At 35.4% G+C, this 16,398-nt stretch overlaps 1 protein-coding gene and 1 pseudogene across 1 annotated transcript in view; both read right to left on the reverse strand.

Moving 5' to 3' along the window:
• Nucleotides 1-16,398, reverse strand: part of KCNQ5 (potassium voltage-gated channel subfamily Q member 5) — a 495,907-nt gene that overhangs the window by 405,396 nt on the left and 74,113 nt on the right. The window lies entirely within an intron of this gene.
• LOC114204696 (U6 spliceosomal RNA) lies at nt 4,176-4,274 on the reverse strand (annotated as a pseudogene).

The following is a 16,398-nucleotide window of genomic DNA, read 5'->3' on the forward strand; positions in this document are numbered from 1 at the left end:
CTGATGGAAAAGTGGCAAGCAGAGTAGGCAGACCAGCAAAGGATGAGGCCCACGTTCGCAACATAACGATTCAAACTCTCTTAGAGAGCAGTTCAGAGGAACTCTTTTATAAGATCATGGCTATCAAAAGTAATTTAGAAAAAAAAAAGCAAATGCAGGCTGTCAGGGCAACCTCAGTTTCTCAGGAAAGCTACTCAAGGGAAATTTTTAGCAATGTAGAGCAAGGAAGAGGGCTCTTCACAGCTCTTAGCCAAAGCCAATTAGTAAAAACATACAGGTACTCTATGCATGAGGAGCTGTGTATGTTTTGGGGTGGCTATAGGGGTTGGAAGGGGTGCACCTATGAAACACAGTCTTTGCCCTCCAGAGATTTATGGGTAGTGACTGGCAGTATGATATTTTCGAGAAAGAGAGTCATGCGAGGTCATGCTAGGGACGACTCCAAGGCAGGATTCTAGCTACTGTTGGTACTACTGTACTGTAAAAGCTAAGTGAATATCTACAAAACAAATGGTTTTCAAAAACTTTTTCAAACACCTTCTTAGTGCTAGGAGTATTTTTCATGTTTTTAGAAAAACTCATTCATGAATGCATGAACACACGTATTCACCCAGTTTTTATTTCTGTGGTTTAAATGAACATTAAAATATCTAGAGGCAGCCTCATGGAGATGGATTCTAAGTTAAGGATTCAGGTGATGCTGTGTCCATCATACTTAAATATGTGGCTAATGCTAAGATAAAAAGCCCAAAGTCTGTAGTCTTTATTAAAGATTGTACCAAAATTAAGTGTTCCTATACTAACATTTCACATGTGTTATTTTCTAAAAGCATATGTCATCCAAGAATGAATTCCCAATGAAGACATTATTTGGTAACTCCTGGGAAGTTCAAGGTAGTCAACCATTCATCTTAAGCAAACCATTACAACACTGGTGAAACAACATTAGGTGTTAGGCATCCAAATTTTCTATATTTGCCCAAACTGGGTTAGCAGCACTCTTTTTTGTGATACAGTTTATGAAGCTCACCAAATTATACCACTGAGACCTCACTACATTGGGATCATTATTCACATTTTGTCAATAATCAGAAACAATGCTTACACATACATTACAATATCTTCAAGAATCATCATTCGCCCCCACTAAAATGCAAACTCCATGGGAACTCTATTTTGTTTATAGTTATTTTCCCAGTCCCTAGAACACTCTTCGGCTTATAGTAGGTGTCTAGTAAACACCGTGTTGATAAAATGCAGAAATGAATTTAAATTGCTGCTTTGAGATGGCATTGGGGAAACAGTGGCTAAAGTAGAACAAGAGGTTTATATGTTTTATGGATAAGCATCCCTGCAATCTCTTCTCTAAAGACTGCTTTTGTTAAGATACGCTTTTCTCCTGTCTCACCAAAGTTGAACATGTTTTTCAAATAACATTTTTAGGATACCTAAAAATGACAGGTTGCGTGTCTGACATCTGACATTCACTCAGCAGACAGTAACTGAACTCCTATTACATATGGATATTATATAAGACAGTTATATACCAGCGAACCAAACAGGTGTGGTCTTATTTATGTGATAAAAATGTGAAAATAGATTTAATCTTGTGGTTATAGACCCACCCTTTACAAAATGTGGTGCCCAGAACTGATTTGCAAAGAGTAAAGCTTCTATTGGGATTAACAATTAAAGACCATGGAGAAGCCTCTAAAGCAGGGTTTCACCTGTTGCTTTTGGTACTGCAAAAAAGCCAAATGAATACTCAACTAAGCAAAACAACAACAACAACAAAAACAACCCCCCAAACCAACTTAAAACAAAGGGAAACATTTTAAATGCCTCCTTGATGCTAAGAATAGTTTTTCATAATATTATGGTAGTTCACTCATAAGTAAATGAATGAATAAAAACATATGACTGCACATACATACCATATCTTATACATCCAAATAATCGATTTCCTTTATAAAACAGTTACTCTGTGAGGTTATACATTTATTCTCATGAGCAGTCTTTTAAGTATTTCAAAACTGCTTTTTAATTTCCTTCAGAATTGTGTCCCATTCTTTTAAATATACTCAAAGAATGAATTTTATTTTGGGGGGCTGTAAAAGGACATTTGGAATCCCTTATGATAAACAATATAAAAAGGTGGGTAATGGCATTTGGGTTAAGAACAAGATGCAACTGTAACATATTAGAAATATTTTATGTGGTTCATAACTTGGTTATAAAGGCAACTCCAAAAGAAGAGCTCTAAAATAATTTTGAACAATAGCAATATCATTTGAGTAACTAGAAAATTTATTATGGTACCTATTGTTAAGATCAATTCACAGTGTTATTGAAATGTATGTATTTTTGAATCTCAATATCTTATCCTTTAAAGATGCATTCTTAGAAGAATAATTTTATTTCATCACCTTATTATTATTATATTATTTTTTCTCTAAAGAAATCAGACAAAGGACATTGATGCAAACCTTTCAAAATTACATATTTAGAAGTGAAACACTATTTTAATAACAGCTAAAATAATCCACAAGCCAATAAAATGTATTAAAATTTAAAATATAATAGGAACTATGTCCCCTAGACAGTCTATAGGAAAGGAAGAATTAACCTGTGTTCAATCTGATCTAGTTCTTTAAATTCAACTTAGAATTTTTTTCCCACAACCAATTCTTTACATCACTTCCTTTAATTTTTAGGTCTTTCCTACAAATAGACATATGTAGTTTGTTATCTATTTGTTTATGCCAAACCCCCAATAATAAGGCTTCTTCATATTTAAATATCATTTAAGAGTTCTTTAGAATAGAAGTTTCATTTATTAGGTGACATTCATAAAATTGTCATAAGTTATTATAAATATGCTAATGTACTTTCTTTAAATACATGTACATACATTATAAAAATGTTTGCATTAAATAAAAGATCAGGAAAGATATGGAAAGTTAAGACTGCAAAGTTTTAAATTTGAGCACTATTGTGTGAGATCAAAATGAATTTATCAGCTATCTTTTAATGTATTATAAATCATATGACATACTTCCTATGTGAAAATTTTCTATTTTTCACAACTTAAAAAAACTCATAAAATCCACTGCATTATTTTTTCTATGATACACATAATGTTTCTGGATGTGGACTCTAATGTTACAAGACAAATGTTCTCACTGCATTTCATCCTTAACAAACTGTACAAGAGTTCTTATTGACATAAAATAGGTGCTCAACTGTGATCTCAAATATATTTTCATGATTTTACATGTAACAATATAAAAGTAATTATACCACAAACATCAATCGTGAACTTTTGAATTTTGATATATGCTGTAGAGGGAAATTATTTTTAGATAAAAGATTTCTCAAGATTCGAAAAATTTCAACACTATGAGGATATTCAGGTACTATGAAATAATTATTCTTTTTAAGACCTCAGTATGAGATATCATCAGAATTTCATAGTATTAGATTATCTAATTGTCATTAAAATATGATCTCATAAAACCAAATATGACTTTTAAAATATTTTATAAATGTTCTCTTATGATTGATTTCCCTTTTTTAATTTGGATGTGTCTATTTCAAAGTAAGCAGTTCTGTAGGATTAATAAGTACTAGAGATCTAATGTACAGTATATGATGCCTATAATTAACAACACAGCATTGTATACTGGAAATATTTTAAGAGTAAGTCTTAGGTGCTCTCACCACACACACATAGAAAAGGTAACTATGTGAGGAGATGGATATGTTAATTATCTTGACTATTTTCACTATGTATATATGTATATCAAAACATCATGGTATACACCTTAAATATATACTTTTTGATCTAAAAACAGAATTTATTTAGCAATACTGTATTTTATGTGGATTATTTGAGAGGAATAAGTTAGGCACTGTACTCTGAAATTATTTGGTTCAGCTTCACAAAATCTGATTCACAAGATCTTAAGGAAAGGAACTCTTGAGCACCTATTGTTCATGAGATCTTTTTTTTAAATTGAAGTGTAGTTGACATATCGTATAATACTAGTTTCAGGTGTACAACATAGTGACTCAACATTTATATTTATATACATTACAAAATGATCACCAAGATAAATCTAGCTACCATCTGTCACCATACAAAGTTGTTACATATTATTAACTATATTTCCTATAAAACTATGGAATGCTTCACGAATTTGCATGTCAACCTTGTACATGCTAACTTTTCTATATCATTCTAATTTTAGTATATATGCTGCTGAAGTGAGTATAAATGTATACAATTTTTACTTAAAAAAGCCAAAAAAGTAAATTACATATGCTATTAAGCCAGTACATGGCCTTAGCCAGGAAGAGGGTCTATCCTCTTTATATTTTAGTGAGGTACCAAAGAGGCTCACTACCATGTGAGGGCAGGAGCTGATCTCAGCAAAATTTAGAATTGGAGTCTTCTACTCATCACCCATTTCATCCTATGCTTCAGGTTCTTACCTGAACCTTTCTACCAAGAAAGCCTTGGTAGTAATCAAAGGGCAAACATTTATTGAAAGCCTACAGTGTACAAGATTGTAACTGTGATTAACAGCCAAAATCTGCAAGGTGAACACCAGAGCCTCAAGGGATTTAGCCTGGGGATTTGGGACAGGTTGGGGGAACCTGGTCATACTCTGAACACACCCAGATACCCGCCAGTTTGTGTGTTACTAGCACCACATGTGCTCTTTAATGATCTCACTGGTAGGTACAGAGATGGGAGTGAATCTTCACACCCACCCTGCAGTGACCTGCCTGAAATTGGTCACTATAGGGAGGAATCACACTCTCACTTAGCTCAGTCCAATTAAAGAAATATTCACTGGTAAATAATTTGGCAAACACTTCTTTGTCATAAAACATATTTAAACATCAATTTTTGCCCCAATAGAAAGACAACTATTCAATGATAGGAACAAATACTACATTATTTAGCTAAATTGTGTAATTTTAAAACTCTTGCCTACATTTAAAAAGTTCCATCTAATTTACAAAAGCAATTAATCTGCTCACAGAGATTGTATTTTTCCTCTTTGTAACATTTATTTGTGTTTGCCCATTTCCTTTATTATCTCCTGTTAGAAAACTGTTCTTAGCATTAATTTGTTTATTCTAAATATGATGGCAAAAATCCATCAGATTTATTGCCCAGACTCCCTGGTGCCCATGAATATGATTTTCAGGATATTAAGGGGAAATCAAGTTTTTGCTATTTTTGAACTGCCTTGACATTAGCAGTTATCATTTAGAAACTGACGGAAATTAGCCAGTAAATGGCGTTCTGACATATATCAGTTGACAATTAAGCTCTGAATCTGATGGTCATTAGTGAAATCACAGTAGCTACCAAATAGTATCCAAGGTTAACACTATCCATATTTATGACAAAAAGAGATTTTTATGTAACCATACAATATCAGGCATAAAGTACACAAGCAACAGCTTCTGAGCTATGTCAGAGAAAAAAGGGAAAGCAAAGTATTCAACTATATTGCATAGGCTGTTCTATGAGGGTCCTGTTCAGTTCAGTTCCATTTTGAACTCTGAAGATGGTGTAAACCTTCCTACCAAATGGGCTCTGAAAAGCTCCTCATGCTAGAGCTCAAGGACCGAGAACTTTAGAGAAACTGAGTACAGCAGTTATTGTAGCACTGCACAGTTGTGGCTAGCACTTTCTAGAACATGCTGAAGAGAATCTAGGAACTCCTTAGAAATCAATTATTTGATATGAACTTGAAATCTCAGATAGATAGACAAATTAAGGCTTAGTAATAAGAGGCCTCAAAAAAAAATGGACTCACCAGGAGCATATACATGTCTTTAAGGTGCTCAGAACCTACTCTACAGCAGATTAAGTGTACTTACAGAGGAATAAATGAAGTCTGTGAGCAAACAGAAAAGATCTAATTCTTCCTGTGGTAATGGACAAGGGCTCACAGGTGAGCAGACATTTGAGTTAGGCATCTAAGAATGAATAGGACTTTATCACATGTGTAAGGGGAAAGAGGAACTCATTCCAGTTAGAGGGATGAGATGAAGAAAGACAGAACTCAGGATGGAAGTGCATACCCCTTCTGGAAACAACACAGAAGGTACATAGAATGCTTGTGTTTAGGGTCATTGGAAGGATGTGAGATAAAACTAGAAAGGCAAGAGAGTTTGGGAGTATCATTCCAAGGGATTAAGTTTTACTCATTGTAAACAGGGAGTCTGAACATTTTGAGGACAGTGACATGGGCATATCTAGTCTTTACACCCTTTTGTAAGACAAAGAGCCCCATTTGGCCTTAGACTATTCCTTGAGCTTAGAATGGACACTAAAAAAAACTTAATTAATTTTTATTGATTAATTAATATTCACATTACTTAGGTGTGGAATATATGGAATATGTAATACTGACTGGACAAAAGGGAGACTAGAGGCACCAGGAGACCTTAGAAGGCATTGAAATTGTCAGGAAAAGGAGTTATCCAATGAACCAGGACAGGGGTCAAGTGGTTTGAAAGGTGGATATAAAAAACATTATAAAGGCAGAATTCATAGAATTTGGTGATTGGTTGGATATCTGAAGGAGAGAGAGGTGTTTTATAACTCAAAGGAACAGGTAGAGGTGATAAGGAAGGCCTTGAGGAGAGGGAGGTATGAGGTTGTGGTGGGGGTAGAAAACAAAAAAGAAGGGTGTTTGGGACACTGTGAATTCAAAGCACCTTTGGATCTTCATGTGGAAACATCTATTGCAGGGCTGACACTTAGGAGAAGACAATTAAAGATGTTAACAAGCAAAAATGTTTGCCTGGATTTCAAATGTGTGACTTGATACTAGGAATTGCATTTCATACTAAATTGCAAACTCAACCAGCATTTTATATCTACCTCCACCATCAGGCTTTAAGCATCTATTTATTCATTCTGTAAATATTACTGAGCTCCTACAATATGTCAGGCATAGTTTTGAGTGTGAGGATGCAGCAAACATGAGAGAGACAATGTTCTTGTTCTCATGTAGATTATCTTCCAAGGGAAGATAATCCAAGACCAAATAAAGTAATAAACATATAATAAAATTTCAAGTAGGATAAGTGTACTGAAGAAAAATAAAGCAGGGAGAAAGAAGGAGAAGTATTCCTTAAACTAAATATTTACAGTCTACAGTTGAGATCTAAACCAAGGACAATTAATGACTTTTTTCCTTATTTTTTCCATTGCAGATAATAACATATAAAAGTCAAGTGGGTTATCTATCTCAAGGAAGAGGCCATTCAGATGAAATGGAGAGACAGGATTTTCTGCTGAATATTCTTGATCTCTAAACTGAGGTCTGTGACCCCAATTTAGCTATAAGAAAACTGTGCTCATGAGTATTAGAAATGTCCCCAGAGGGTTCCATGTAGCTCTTCTGCAAGGCAGAGAATCTATATGAGAATAGCTAGGATTAGACAAATTATACTCACGACCTTGGAAATTAATTAATTAATCAGTCTATCTTTTTTTGTGGATGGTACACAGGTGGTGAAATAAAATTATTTTTATCATTTATTCAAATCTTAATTATGACTCATCATGTGATTATGCATGAAGCTAGTAAAAGTCTTTGTTATGCAGAGAGTAGGGAAACACAGAGTGAAATAAAAAGAGGGAGGGAAGGAGATAGTAAGGCAAAAAGTGGTTGAGCTTTCATCCAGACAGAAGACTTCAAGTGAACTTGTCAAGAATAGCTATTGGTGTTGTTACTTGAATACATTATTTGCAAGTGTCGTTAAGATCATAACTTAATGCAAAGAATGATGATGTAATTATATACACACCCATGCTGGGAATGTGTCGGAGATGTGGTTCTAAGAGACTGTTATTATCTGAGGTAAGTCTTGCACATAAGCAATCAAATTGTCTTTGATTCAAAGATTGACAATGGTGATAAATAAATTCAAGTATTTTAAGGCCCTTCTTGCCGTTAGGATTCAGAAGTACTCATTCATAGGCTAGATTTGCTGCTGCATGCCATTCGCTCCAGAGGATAAACTCACTTTCTTTTTGAAACACTCTTTTCCCCTGGCTTCATGTACCTCAGACTTGATTGATTTTCCTGTCTCTGAGTGTTCCTTTGCTGTTCCTCTGTAAGTTCTACCCCACCTATGAATTTGCCATTCTTCAAGGTTTCATTCTAGACCTGTTTCTCTTTTCATATGAAATGCTCTCCCTAGATAATCCACTCATTCATTCATTCATTCATTCATTCAACAAATATGTATTGAGTGCCTCCTATATGTCAGCATTTTTCCATGCACCTGGGATACATCAGTGAACAAAACAAATAAAATCCCTGTCTTTAGAGAAATGAAACTATAGCAAGTTTCAATTACTATATATATGCTGGTGAACCCCAAGCTTATATCTCCAGCTTCCATCTGTTCTTTGAGCTCCAGATTTATCCACTTACTCATTCTCCACTTGGATATTTTAGAAGCATTCAAATTCAACATGTCCAAAATGGAACTGATTAGGTTTGGAGATAAAATTATGAATTCAGTGTTCCCCACCTCAAGAGTGGTATCAATTTCCATTTGCAAGACCCAGAGATGTAGGAGTAATCCTTGCCCTATCAACTTCATCTGCAAGTATCAATTCACTTCTCTCCATCTTTGTTGCCTCCTTTCCAGTCCAGTCTACTTCATCTCTCTGGGACCTTTGGAGTGGTTCTCTCTACACTCATTCTTTCCCCATTCCATTCAATTTTCCACAGCTAAGTGATATTTAAAAATGCCAATTTTTTTAAATCACATCAGCCCCTTTAAGATAAGGGCCAAAGTCCTTCACAGAGCCTACCAGACTTCGAATGATTTGGCTTCCCTCAACCTCTTTCATCTCTCCATGTACTGTTCTTATCTTTGCTCTCGGAGCTTCAGCCAATGGGCCTTCGGAATCTCAAACACACTATGTGCTTTTCAAATGTAGGGTCCTTGCACGTACTGTTGTCTTATGCTACTTCAAGTGGTTAACTCCTATACAACCTTCAGTTTTCAGCCCAAAGGTCACCTACTTAGGGAAATTGTATCAGTCTGCTATTGCTTCCATAACAAAACATTACAGACTGAGTGGCTTAAATAATATAAATTTACTTTCCCACAGTTCTGGATGCTGATGTACAAGTCAAGGTGTTGGCAGGTTTTGTTTTTTCCTGAGGCATCTCTCCTTGGCTTGCAAATGGCCAACCACCTTCTCACTAAATCCCAACACATGGCCTTTTGTCTGTGTGCATGGATCCCTGGTATCTCTTCCTTTTTTTTTCCTGGTATTTCTTCCTATTCTCTCATACCTCTTCTTATTCCTATTAGATTAGGATCTCACCCTTCCACTTCATTTACCACCTAATTACCTCTTTCAAGGACTTATCTTCAATTACAGTCACACTGGGGGTTAAGGCTTCAACATATGAATTTGGGGGGACACAATTCAGTCCCCAACAGAAGCCTCCTCTAATTCTCCAGGTTAAGTTAGGCTCCCCGATATCTGTTCTTTTAATACTTGTATTTGTTACAAAGCATTTTGCATAGTTTGTAGTAACCAAAGCTGTTTGCCATTTAAAAGATCTGGCCCCTTCCTATTTCTCTGACCTCATCTTCTATCACTCTCTCTCATTACCACATTTCCCTTGCTGATTCCCTAAAATGTCAGGTACTTCCTGCCTGGAATTCTCTTCTCATGACTCATTCCTTCTTTTCATTCAGGTCTCTGTTAAAATATTTCCTGACTTCAGGGCACCCAGGTGGCTCAGGGGATTAAGCGCCTGCCTTTGGCTCAGGTCATGAATAGAGCCCTGCACTGGGCTCCCTGCTCAGCAGGGAATCTGCTTCTCTGCCTCCTTCCTGCTTGTGCGCTCTCTCTCATTATCTCTGTCTCTCTCAAATAAATAAAATATTAAAAAGAAATATTTCCTGACCACTATGCCTATAAACATATTACCCCAACTCCCAGAATCTTCTATGCCCTTATGTAACTTAATTTTTGTCATAGTACCACCTGCCATGATAATATCTATCGATCTGTCTACTTTTATTTGCTTGCTGTCTTTTTGCCTGCCAGAATATAAGCTTCCTAGATTTTGGCACTGTATCCTCCAAGCCTAGAATAGGTCCAGAACCCTGGAGGCACTCAATAATGTTTTTTTGAAAGAAGAAAAAATGTTTATTTGTATGATTATTTGATTTTTGTCTACTTGCCCTATAAGACTGTAATCACTGTCAAACAGGAAGAATGTGTGCTATGCTCATCAGTGATTGAGGACTTAAGACTAGTGGCTGGTACATGGTATGTTCTTAGTAAATAGTTGCTGAATGAATGAGTAAAAATATAAAAGCAAAAGTAGTGCAAGTTTATAGAAAACATCTTGAAATAATTTGCAGAACATGAAGAGAAGCTGTGGCATTTCTAGCTATTTCACAATTCATTTTGATTTAGCAGGGGTGCACCCTCAGTTTAAACATAATTTTCTGGGCCAAATCTCTGTTAGTGGCCATAAAACTGCCATCAGAGTGCTATGAAAATTATAGGAAAAAGAGAAGAACAGTATTTTTATTTCTAGAAATACTTCCTTTCCAACAACCAAGTGTAATCCCAGATTATTATTTATTTGGATGGTCTTTTAGTTTGCCAATGAATGGGATTCCAGGACTAAATTATTTGGATGTTTTGTATGGATTGAAATAAAGGTCTTAAAAACAAGGCAATAAAAGCACATATTTAGAATGACTTCTACTCCAAACCAAGTAATTTTCTCTATGCTTGTTTTATTTTTAGAGAATTTTAAAAGGGATGAAAATTGATCAATACTATATTTAGATAATAATCATTTTGGAATGTGTCAAAAATAGGTGCAATAATAAAAACTATATATGCAATAATTGCAATTCCTTAGAGAACTGCATCCTTCCTCTTCCAAAATACCCTGGTAGGAACCCAATTACTTAGGGAAAAGTACATGAGCCAAAAGAGGAACTATACTTTTGCTATTATGATTTGTTCCTCCATCTAGAAGAAAGTTTGGGAAAAAAGTATTTGTTTAATAAATTCAAATCTAACTTTTTTCTCTCTCTGCAATAGGGTAGAATTCTAAATAATTTCATGTCTTTAAGACATGAAATCTAAAAGAATTTTCTTTTTTATATTTCAAAATTTTTCTCAATTTTTTCTACCATCACTCCCTTCAATTTCATATCTTAATACATATGAAATATGTGTTAATATATGCAAAATATCAAATTTATAAATACTTCTGGGGTGCCTGGGTGGCTCAGTCGTTAAGCATCTGCCTTCAGCTCAGGTCATGATCCCAGGGTCCTGGGATTGAGCCCCGCATCGGGCTCCCTGCTCCATGGGAAGCCTGCTTCTCCTTCTCCCGCTCCCCCTGCTTGTGTTCCCTCTCTTGCTGTGTCTCTCTCTGTCGAATAAATAAATAAATAAATTTATAAATATTTCTCCACTTAGTTGTAATTAAAATTTAAACATCAAAACATACGTTGACAAAAACAACGTTATTACAAAAGGTAATATGAATAAGAGGGTAAGAACTGCTGAGGAGCACAAATCAGAGGAAATTTAGGAAGAATAAAGTTGTTATCAAAGGATCAAGGTAGCCCCTATCCATGTTTTGATAAATAGTGTAGACTCAGTTTATGTTTGATTTTATTGTGTGGTAGCGATGTGAGGATTTAAAGAACTAAGTTTTTAAATGACCTCTGGCTATCCCTGGAGCATTTATTTGATCTTCCATTAAAAGGAGGAAGAAAGAGAAGAAATGCATATAATGGCATTCCATGGATGAATCCCTAAAGGTTCTTCCTTTGGAGGAAATATATAAGATCGTAGATTATTTACTATGAAATGTAACATCTATTTAGGCAGGATTTTTTAACTTCGGCACTCCTGATATCTGGGGGTTGAGATAACTCTTTGTTGTGTTTCCCTGCACTGTTAGAATATTTGGCAGAATCCCTGGTTTCTGCTCATTAGATGCCAGTAGGACCTCCTTCCCAATTGTAACAACTAAACAATGTCTTCAGACATCGCCAAATGTCCCAAAGTGCCCCCCTGGTTGAAAACTACTGCCTTAAAGTTTCATAATGACTTTTGTAATCTACTCAGTAAGTGAGTCTTTCTTGAGTACCTGATACATCTTTTTCTGCTCTAATGGGGATTAAAAGAAGAGTAAGAAATGGTTCCTTCTCTCTCTCTCTTTTTTTTAAAGGTTTTATTTATTTACTTGACAGAGAGAGAGAGAGAGCTCAAGCGGAGGGAGCAGCAAGCTCGCCAATGAGCAAGGAGCCTTGCAGGGCTGGATCCCAGGACCCGGGGACCATGACCTAAGCCGAAGGCAGACGCTTAACCGACTGAGCCACCTAGGTGCCCCATGGTTCCTTCTCTTAAAAAGCTAAGTAAGTCCATGTTACAGACATAATAGCACTAGAGTACAACAGAAAACATTTATCACTAGTTCTACATGCCATGTATGCTAATAAATATTTCAGAGATTTAGGGATTATCTAGAGGGGGATCCATGAGGGAAATTTCTGGAAGGCATGACATAGCATGGGCTCTGAAGACTGGATAAGATTTGGAAAGACAAAATTAAGAGGAAAATACATTTCATGTGTTATGGAGAACATATTCACAAACATCCAACATAAAATCGGGGTGAAAGAGTATGAGAGAAACCAAAGAAATAAATAAATGGTGAAGAGAATTCTTTAAGAGCTTACAGAAGGCAGTTACTTTGGAAATATGACAGGATGTCAATGGAGGGAAAATAGAAGGTGTGGCTAAGCAGGAGGTGGATTTCTTAAAAACTGTGGCTGGAATTTGAAGAGACATTACTTCCTTAAAAGCAGCCAAAAGTTCAGGATGAGCAGTTTAACAGCAGATGATGAGACTCACCATGGGTACGGACAGCAGCTTTAGGACATAAAAGAGAAATGGAGAGGAAGGTCTGGATCTGAAACCAAGAAGAACTACAGTTTCGGAGCTGATTTTGGGTAAAAGGTCAGAGTCAGACTTTTGACTGTACTAGCTGATTATGAGTAAATGCCATGTCAGCCATGGAGCCTGAACCCTTGTCCACCTGTACTGGAGTGCTAGTAGGAAAAGAATTTTTTTGATTCAGATTTTATTAAGAAGTTTTACAGCTGCTGGACAATTACAGATATACATATAAAAATTTTAATTGGTATCTAGTTTCTATTCTGTCCTTGATTAACTATTTTCAGGTTAATGTATAATTTAAATTCCAGAAGATTCAAGAATCATGGAATAAACTGAACATTTTTTTTTATTCATTCGAGACACAGAGATACAGAGAGAGAGAGAGAGAGAGAACATGAGCAGGGGGAGAAGCAGAGGGAGGGGGAGAAGCAGGCCCCCCGCTGAGCAGGGAGCCCGATGTGGGGCTCGATCCCAGGACCCTGGGATCATGACCTGAGCTGAAGGCAGACGCCTAACCATCTAAGCCACCCAGGCACCCCTAAACTGAACATTCTTAAGCATTTTATCTTAGCTATAATTTATCTCAAGGGTGATTTCTGGATGTTTTTCAATAATATTCATTTCAATAGCTAAATATAAACTTAATTTCATTTCCTACTGTATCCAGATATATAGTATAATGATGTCATTTTTTAAAATTCTGAAATAAACACAAACACAATCAAAAGCTGGATAATGCCTGCAGGTGGAGGAAGAATGATCACATACACAACAGTTTTATTACTGATACAAATTGATACTGATGTATATTAACTTAATTAGGCTTTGTACCTTGATATTTTTTAAAAAGGTATCAAAACTGGTTCTCCAGTGGAATAAGCAACATTTGTGAGACTCAAAATTTCACATTTAGTAATGGAAATAGCAATACTTTAAAAAGCAACAGGTGGTTTTGTGAATATACGTACAAATCTAGAAACCACTTATGAAGTTGAATTGCCACTCCCATTTGGAAACCCTAGGTGGTACACATGTCTAAACAGGTATACACACATGCATACACACTCACAGTTTATATGACCATGTTACATAGACATCTCTGTCCCTGATATGGACACCAAGAAACAATTAAGTTAATATATATTCCCTAAAATATCTTAAGTATAATACAGGCAGGATGATTACGTTAGTGTGGGTATCTTCATGTTTATGAACATGAATGTGCATAGAAGATTATGACATGTGGTTCTGAGTATTATTCTTTTGACAAGAAAGGAACAGATAAAGATGATACTTCATAATCACTAATAATGTAGATTACTAAAAAAAACTATTGGTTACATTCTCCTTTTTGGTTAAATTATGCCTTGGTTTTAATTTAGATATTTTTGGAAGGTACTTTGATACTTTCAAGGCCATCATGAGCCAGTTTAATGTGCCAAATTAGGAATTTACTAAAATAAAGAATTTATTGCTTAATGGGAGTTGGTGCACTTTCTCATTTGCTTAGTATAATATCAAGAAGTGATTTGGCCATGGGAAAAATATGAAACAAACCATTATGGCCTGATATTCATAAACTGATTGAAAATATGAGTATGTACATATACACACATTAACATTTGTTCTTAGATTTTTGCAATTATAAAGATACACATATATATGAATATATTGTAGCATATGTAATATGTACTTTAGAACCCATTACAAGGCCGTGGGCAAGTAGGGTCACTATCTTTGTGCTTCCACTATACCCCATACACACATCTATATAACATTTATTATTTCTGCTGGATTTATTTGGTTACAGATTTATTTACACTCCTTGTATTTTAAATCTCTAAGGAATGATAATTATAATTTATCTCTCCATCCTGAGTGTCTACCATATGTCAGGTAAAGAGAAAGAACCAGTACATGTCTAATGGATGAGTGAATAAATCTTTTTTTGATTCTTTAAACAGATATCTTTTAAATTTCAGTTACAAGATATTTTATAAAATATTAACTTTATGAGCATCTCTCAAACAGAAAACATCTTTTCCATTTCACATTTTATACTCAGAATATCTTTTTTTAAAAAAAGATTTTATTTATTTATTTGACAGAGAGAGAGACAGCGAGAGAGGGAACACAAGCACGGGGAGTGGGAGAGGGAGAAGCAGGCTTCCCGCTCAGCAGGGAGCCCAATGCGGGGCTCGATCCCAGGACGCTGGGATCCTGACCTGAGCCGAAGGCAGACGCTTAACGACTGAGCCACCCAGGCGCCCCTATACTCAGAATATCTTAATGCTCCTGCTTTAATAAAAGGAAAGACAATAACAGGCAGATTTACAGGGGCCAATAAGGTCCTTCTTTTTTGAACCACTCAATAATTCATTCTAAAAAGAGAAAATAGAACTACACTATCAGTGGCACTTTAACCAATTTTAATTTTATAATGTTTATTATTTCTGATTTCTGCTGCTTTATTTCACCAAAATTTCAAAGTAAATTAACCAACCTCTTTATGCAGTAAACATTTATCAAATACTTTTTGCAAACTAATTTATGCAAATGTAATACCTCATTTTAATAGTTTGCTATTTTTCTCTTGTTTAACTTTTCACACACAAAAATCCTCTTTTTTTTGAGTAAAACAACAGTATCAAAAAGAATAACATTTTTTACCTTATACTAGACTTTTTCCTTTGATCATTTATTTCAGGGAATTTGAGGCTGTCAACATTGTAATAATATAACAAGTTAGCTCTCAAATGGAAGTAACCAAAGCAAAAAATCTGACAGCTCTTTTTGTGTCAAAAATTAGGACTGATAATTGCTTTGAAAATCTCCCCCCACCCCCCACCTCACTTTTTAAAGGGACACAAACTCCTACAGGAGGGGAAATTAAGCTTTACAAATTTTCATTTATCTTACTGGCTGTGCTTTATTTTTAAAATACTTTGACAGTAAAAATGAAACAAACTGAGGGTTCTAGAGGGGAGGGGGTGGGGGATGGGTTAACCTGGTGATGGGTATTCAAGAGGGCATGTTCTGCATGGAGCAGTAGGTGTTATACGCAAACAATGAATCATGGAACACTGCATCAAAAACTACTGATGTAATGTATGGTGATGAACATAACATAATAAAATAAAAAAACAAAAACAAAAAAAGCCCCGCTAGGTATATTTTTAAGAATAGTTGCACAATTAAATGCACTTCAACATTGCAACTTAAATTTTCTTACTCATAAAATACAAAGTCTCCACAGAGAAGCAGCTAGTATTTCTTTTAATCTATAGAGGCAATTCTCCCAACTGTATCGTGGCAAAGTATGTCTTTCCTTTTCATACTTACCAAACACTGACAAAAGGAGTAAATGGATTCAATATGAAGACAAACTC

Source organism: Eumetopias jubatus, unplaced genomic scaffold, assembly GCF_037043125.1.
Source record: "Eumetopias jubatus isolate StellerSeaLion01/CBP00866 unplaced genomic scaffold, mEumJub1_p1.0 scaffold_6, whole genome shotgun sequence".
NCBI lineage: Eukaryota > Metazoa > Chordata > Mammalia > Carnivora > Otariidae > Eumetopias > Eumetopias jubatus.